Source organism: Sinocyclocheilus rhinocerous, unplaced genomic scaffold, assembly GCF_001515625.1.
Source record: "Sinocyclocheilus rhinocerous isolate Xijiao unplaced genomic scaffold, SAMN03320098_v1.1 scaffold3324, whole genome shotgun sequence".
NCBI classification, from domain to species: Eukaryota; Metazoa; Chordata; class Actinopteri; order Cypriniformes; family Cyprinidae; genus Sinocyclocheilus; species Sinocyclocheilus rhinocerous.
Window position 1 is genome coordinate 12,199 of NW_015664138.1, and position 7,582 is coordinate 19,780.

Here is a 7,582-nt window from a genome sequence, read left to right on the forward strand (position 1 = left end):
TGTTCGTTAAAACTGTGAACTCACTGCGAACCAACACGTGTATTCCATAACAAAGATAATCAGTCACTCACTCACTCACTCAAAACTGTTCAGTCCATTCACATTTTAATCATCTATTTTCCATGTACACTTTTCTTTTCTTACACACTCGCCATGTTTTTGCTGTTACATCATATCTTCACTGGACGCAACAAAGCATTGCAAATTATTTGAACGTTGTGTCAGTAGGTTATAAATAGAACGAGTCAGCAGTTTACTGTCTGGGATTTGTCGTCTCGCGCCGCATCCAAGACAGCATCACTGATTATAACTAGTTCTATTGTATTTTATTGTGCCGCGCAGCGCCGCTCGATCAGTCCATTCACATTTTAATCATCTATTTTCCATGTACACTTTTCTTTTCTTACACACTCGCCATGTTTTTGCTGTTACATCATATCTTCACTGGACGCAACAAAGCATTGCAAATTATTTGAACGTTGTGTCAGTAGGTTATAAATAGAACGAGTCAGCAGTTTACTGTCTGGGATTTGTCGTCTCGCGCCGCATCCAAGACAGCATCACTGATTATAACTAGTTCTATTGTATTTTATTGTGTCGCGCAGCGCCGCTCGCGTCCGGTGTAGACACGATGTAAGTTAAAGTAGCTTTCTGATGCTGCGTTTGAATTTTCATGCCACATTATTTGAAATTAGCAAGGTCCAAACATTTTTCTCTCACGGGCCCCTATTGAGGAACCCTGCTGTAGACTCACATCCTCATGGTAGTTTTAGTCTTTACCTTAGAAAAGTAGAATTTGATAAATGTTCATATTGAGATCCATGACATTAATTTCAAGCTTTGCTATTTTGTATATGCATACTGTATGTGAGCAGTTTGAGACCTTGAGACACATGAGACTCCTGGGGTGTTTTCTTAGGAGAAACATCTGAGAAGCAGGTGCTAACATCCATTTGGTCTCCATTTGATCCCACTGATTTTTTGCAGAAAAATTGTGATACTAATGAAATGACTTTTTATACTGGTAGGAACCAGCATTCCCTCACAAATACTGTTGGTTACAGGTCATTCTCTCTTTTTTAAAATGTTCTTCTCATGGCTGTCAGTTTAAAACGGTTGAAAGCCATTCAGTCCAATGGCGCCACTCAGGAGAACAAAACCTTCTCCCCATCTGAAAAAATTATAAAAACTATGGTGACTGAAACCTGTCATGGCCTTCAGTGACAGCAGCATTCAGACCTCATTACTGCTCTCCAGCATCTAGTATGATCCCCTAAACGAGAGACTGCGATGAGCATCTGCCATATAAAGTTCTTCAGCTCAGAGCTGTTGAAATACATGAGGAGGCCCATCAGAGCGCTGACTGCCATCTCAATCTACTGGTTCTCGTAGCCTCCATCTGTCAGAGGCTGTTTGCACAAGGCCCAGTCCTCTGGAATGTCAACATGAGTCGGGCGTGAGCGGGCGAGACAGACCCACACTCGCAGATAACACACCGGGGAAGCTGGGAGAGAGTTAATCAGTAACATAAACCACATCGAGCGGGACGCCTGCTTCCGATGCTTTCATAGCTTTGCAAACTCTTTCAGAGGAGTCAGCTTCTTTAGGGAAATTTCTAGAGGTCATTTCAAAGCATGGTCTGCTGAGATTCGTCTCACACAACCTAAATTGGTGCATTAGGATAATCTTAAAGGATGTGTGTATTTTTCTCAAACTGAGCCAGAAATCTCCACTTCAGTAGCGCTAGAAATGTGCATATATTTAATAAGACAATGCAACATTTGCATATTTAAACATAACATTTCAGAAAACTTGTAATACAGTTGTAAAACAATTGCCTTAATGTATTGCCATTAATCAACTTGGGAAAGTATGGCGATATCGATGAGTTTTTCTGAATTCTACTACTACTGTATCTCTGTGGCCTTATGAAAACATTACATTTGGTGAATTTGGGGGCGGGACTATCAGTTTGCCTGACCAATGAGGGAAGTGCACACTGAGTATGTTTGAAAACAATGATTATTTAGCAGTTCTGTTTGGTGTGACAGAAATTACGCACTTTTAAAGCAAATCACTAAAGGTTCTTGTCCCAATTGCTCATAATTTGCACCCCGCTTATAGTTTTCCTTTAGTACAGAGATCTTCTACCCAAGAGAAATGTGAAAGCTTTATGTTGAGGTACGTACATGCTCATCCTCAGATTCACCTCAAAGGTTTATTAAAACTGATCAAGTTCGATACTAAAGCTTGTGTATCTGCACAGGGCTTAAGTTGTCAATAGAGTCTCTGAAGTTTAAGAGGGTTAGCAGATGTGTAGCTTCTGTCATAAAGTCGTCCAATAAAAACAGTCATAAAGAAGCGCAGCCTCATAAATGAGGTTTAATTGAAAATGAGCAGATGAGCAGTTCATCAGAGCTCTGATGCTATTGGCCTGCTGGTGTTTTCCTCATATCTTGAGGTAGAAAGTGATGCTTTGAACATTAATAATCCAGAATTGTGCATCAACAGTAAGGAATTTATCGCTCTTAGTGATAAGAGTTATCCTCTTAGCAATCGTCTTATTCTAAACTATTTTCTTTGACAGTAGACATAGTGTAGAAATGTGTGTGTGTGTGTGTGTGTGTGTGTCACGATCACAAGTTGTAGTGCTCTTGATAGCCACCAAAGGGCCCTCCATCCCATACCTTTGCCACACTTTCCTGGACTGCATTCCCCATAATCCTTTGCACACGCTCATCAGCACTCATTGTTTGCCCCTGTGTCTTGTTAGCCCGGTTCTCATTCATTGCTAAGTCTTGTAGCCGTTGTGCAAATCTAACCCTGCGTCTCAATGTTCATACTATCCATCCTAAATAGTATGTGAGATTAGAATAAGTGTCCCAAAGTAGTATGTTGAAAAGAGTATGCCAAAAGTCCCCGGATGGTCTACTATTTGAGGTCGATTTCTGAAGTGTTGATCCGTGCACACTCTAATGGCTAATATTGCCCACAATCCATTGCGCTTTGGTGAAGGATTCTGTCCAGAACTACAAACACGAATAAAACGCGTTAAAAAAAAAACTACAAACATGGCGGATGTGCGCGACCCGCGGTTAGGAAGAGAGGCTTAGAAAAAGGGGTTTGAGTTACTAATATTCAACATTTAACCTGGTAAAAAATATTTATTTAATGTTATCTGTGTTATATTTCATCGGCAACAGCAATGTAAACTTTTATAAACATCCGTTTGGTCGTTAACTTTTAAATGCATCATTATGCATAAAATATGAGCAGGCAATGTGGAGGATGTTAACTGTGACAAGATGATTGACAGGCCAGGTGCCTGTAACTATGTGACAGAGAGTCCATTAAAGACGCAATTGTGTGACGTGATAGTATGTCCCAAAGCTTGCCTACTCTTTTACTACACACTCAAAAGTGTGCACTTTTTCTTCACCAAAAGAGTACATACTTTAAGGGCGTAGTATAAGTAGGCACATTGAGACGCAGCATAAGCCTTGTTTCCTGGTTCTCCCGCATCTTGGTTCCTGGCTTTGTTTCCCTGCCTGTCTTTTGGATTACCCTTTGCCTGTGTTTTGCCCTGTTATTGTTTGGACTGATTGCACATGTATAAAACCTTCTGCCTGTTTCTGGATTATGCCTTTGGATTACCCCTCAATAAACACTGCACTTGGATCCTCAATCTTCATGTCCCCGTGCAGTTTCATGACTATGTTTATACCTGCACCACTCTCTCTATTCTTAAGTTCAAAACTAATTTGTGAGTCTTTTTAACATTCGTTAAAAAGAACTGACTCAGAAAAGTCATTCGTTTGTGAATGCAAAGAGTCAAACCCAGTTAACAAAAATATATTCTAAGGACATCTTGCTAATGTTCCAATTAAGTTATGAAAACGTTATTTCTGAATGTTCTCTGAATATGCAAAATGGTCCAGTTTTTAAACTATTTAAACTTTTTTTTTCACATTCCATTATATAATTATGCAAACTTTATGGGAAAGATACTTTGGAAATGTTCCTTGAACGGTCTGAAACTAGTAACATTTAAAAACCGTTAGAAGAACGTTCAACTAACGCTTTAGAACTAAACCATTCCACGAATGATGTTAAATAACATTTTCATGCAAATGTTTAAAGAACATTAGCACTGGTAACTCTAAACAAACGATTTGTAAACATGTCTTGTTTTCAAATTGTTTTGCGGTACCAACTTTCCAAAACCATAAATCATGAAAATCACTTTGTACTGTACCGTTCTAAATTTAAAACTGGTATTTGATTCCCCACTTTTTTGCTTTTTTTATTTTTTTGAATGTTTTGAGTGATATTTACTGGCTGCAAGGCGGCTTCAGTTTTAGCATGACTTAATTAGTCTGTAGCTAGCAGATCAGAGACAGCTGCTTATTTGAGCGGGAAAACAGACGAGCCAAAGAATCCACAACATAAGGTTGATCCAACACCATATAAGAGAAGGATGACCTCCTTCCCGCTCCCGTTCCCTGCAATTTTTCCCTCAGCTAATTCTCAATATCTAAAGTCATTTACCTGGACACAGTGTCTATTGTGTGGATAATTAGCTTGCCGGCTGCAGGTTGAAGGAGCTGCCCTTCCAAATGCTCAGGAATGTCTGTGCTTGTCTTGGGGTTAGAATGTAATTAAATCAGTTTTCTTCCTGGCTGTGACTCAATGCCGACTACCTGTGAGGACAAGAACTTCTCCCATCTTGTCCTGGCAAGAAACGCTAATTTCAGTTTCCAACTATCGTCACCCCCTAACTTTCTTTTAAGTGCCCTTGGCCGAACAGAGTAGGAAAAAAAATAAAAATACAGTAACTTGTTCTGTAACTGACTTTTTCTTTTTTTTTTTTTAAAAGAGAGGGCTTTTAAGGAGTAATTCATGCTAAAAAAAAAAATCTCATCCTTTATTCACTCTTTATCTTTTATTATTATTTAAACAGAAACTTCAATAAACAATCAAAAGTTTCATGCACCAAAATGTTACATTGTTCACAAATATTTTTTTAAATAAGGCAACACCCAAAGTTCACAGTTGTCTGCTACAAATCAGTGTTAACTAAAAACTATATAAAAAAAAGTTTTTTCTTTAAAGCTGAAAAAGAATTAAAAATAAATATTAAATGGAAAAAAAGTAATTTGAAACACTTGCCAACTATATCATATGTTGATCTTGGCGACAAACTGAAATAAAATAAGTTGAAAAACTGAAATTACTAAAACTAAAACTGAAATAAAAATAAATGAAAGATATATAGAAATATATGTATAAAAAAACGATAAAAGTGACAAAAGCAGAACAAAATTACTGAAACTTAAGCTAAAATTAAAACTGAAAATCTTAAAATGAAAGCTAATGAAAAATATTAGTATAAAATAATATATAAATATGAATTTAAATATATATAATAAACAAATTTATATACTTCAAAACTTAAAATAGAGTCATAGAGAAAATAAAAAAAAAATAATAAAAAAATAAAAATAATAAAAAGTAATGTGTGTTACTTGTAACTGTCACGTGTGTGTTACTTGTAACTGTCATGTGTGTGTTCCGTTTAGTTTCTGTTTGCCCCAATTTGGTCTAATTCCTGTTTCCTGTTCTCGTAATTAGTTAATCTTCATTCATTTAGATCACCTGTGTTGTGTTAATCATCTCGTTTGCTCCTTAGGTTTCCTGTCTTCATAAGCCCTCAGTTTCTGTTGTTTTTTTTGTCTTGGATTAGTGTTATTTTTCAATGGTTTACGTGGTTGATGCTGATTAAAAAACCTCCTTTACTCCTACTCCTTCGTCGTGCGCGCTCTCTACAACCACAACCCCGTGACAGTAACCGCAGATATTATGGTATAAGTTGATAGAAAACTTGATAGATGTGGTCACTGTAAATTGTCTTTGTGTAGAAATGAGATGCATTAAGTTTAATTTCTCTTTGTGTTCCACAGAAAGAAAGAAAAAAACTATGTTTGGAATGACATAAGGTTAAGCAATGTAAATAATGACTGCATTTTCATTCTGTGAACTATTTCTTTAAGAAGTGATGCTGATCTAAAAGGTACGCCTTGAACACAGCCATCCTCACCCATCAGTCTGTGCAGGATGAAAGTTGTAATGGAAATCATGATAATTGTAAATTCCATTTTTCCAAGCTGCTGGAGATGACTGGACCAAAGCGGAGGGGGAAAAAAAGTGAGTCTGAAGGAGAGCGAGTGCTGAAAAGGTGCTTTGTCCTGGGCTCCAGGTTGACGGAGGCGCAGGCCCGTCAGTGACTGTGGTTCTAGGCGGACGTCCAGGCCCTCGCTGGCACCGTCTGCAGAGCACACAGCTGGGCTCAACACCTCAACCCAGCCCAACACTAACTGCAAGCAACCACCACTGATGGAAAAACAAACGGTATTGGGGACAGAGACTTAGTCCCCCTTGTGAAAACAAGTACACTTAGCATACTTTATTACAAAACTAATATACTTTAAATTAAAATACCCTATGTGCAAACAGAATGTTATGTTTTCAGACACTTCATTGCATGTTAGTTGCAAGTAAATGAAAGTGTATTATAGTTTAAATGCAATTACTGGAACTTAAGAGTGCTTTTCTGACCCATTTTATGTAATTTTATAATTGCTTTGTCATCTTTGAAATATGGTTGAAGTGCACTGCTGAATGTACATTTATAGTAAACTCAAATATATTTCTATTTTAATAAAGCTATTTAAATGTATTACTAATTATAAATTTCTAATGATGGTTGACACACACTATACAGTATAAATATATATAATTGTGTTGTACATGTGATTTAGTATGTTAGTCAACATCCAAATCAGTGTGTGTATATATATATATATATATATACTAAAAATTACAAAACAGAACAAAATTACTTAAACTAAAAATTTTAATAAACTGAAAATAAAAACTGATTCAACATATTAATACATTTATAATACTCTATAATAAAACTATAATCTCAATGATACTAAAATAACAGTGTACATCATTAAAGCACAACAACAGATTATTAAAACAATGATTTTTAAAATAAAAACTCAAAGTTGACATTACAAAGTTCACTTTTTAAAAGTGTACTTAAGTGCGTTAAGAAACAAGTCATGAAACTCTTAAAGTACACTTAAGTGGCCTTTTAATTAATATTACATTATCTGCAAGTACAGTGTTTTAAAAACAGACTTTAATATTTGAAGCACACTACAAATGTGCATTAAGTACTATTAAGTGCATTTATTTTTTTCACGAGGGCCCCTCTGAACTTAAAGACTTTTGGGTTAGCAAAAGTGAAGGGACATGCAGGTTATGAACGCCAAGATGTGTCGTAGCACTCGTGGACTGGAAGGTTTTGGCCCATGAACTGAAGAGTTTGTGTTGGCCGAATGAACATCATCAAAAATGATTTATGATGTTGATGACACATTTGCTGTGTCTGTCAACGACGTCAACATTCCTTGTTTCAGTTGGAATTCTGCATGCATGATTGCGACTGCTGAAGTCAACAGACATCAAAATGGACCCTATTTACTTTCTCAATGCATGTTCCTGCTCTTTTTGG

General features: G+C 36.7%; 1 long non-coding RNA gene across 1 annotated transcript; it reads left to right on the forward strand.

Annotated features, from left to right (window-relative positions):
• Positions 1–5,595: 5,595 nt before the first annotated feature.
• Positions 5,596–6,612, forward strand: LOC107729637 (uncharacterized). The gene is made up of 3 exons (XR_001638605.1): positions 5,596–5,862; positions 5,961–6,070; positions 6,165–6,612. It is a non-coding gene; the product is annotated as an uncharacterized LOC107729637 (long non-coding RNA).
• Positions 6,613–7,582: the final 970 nt, after the last annotated feature.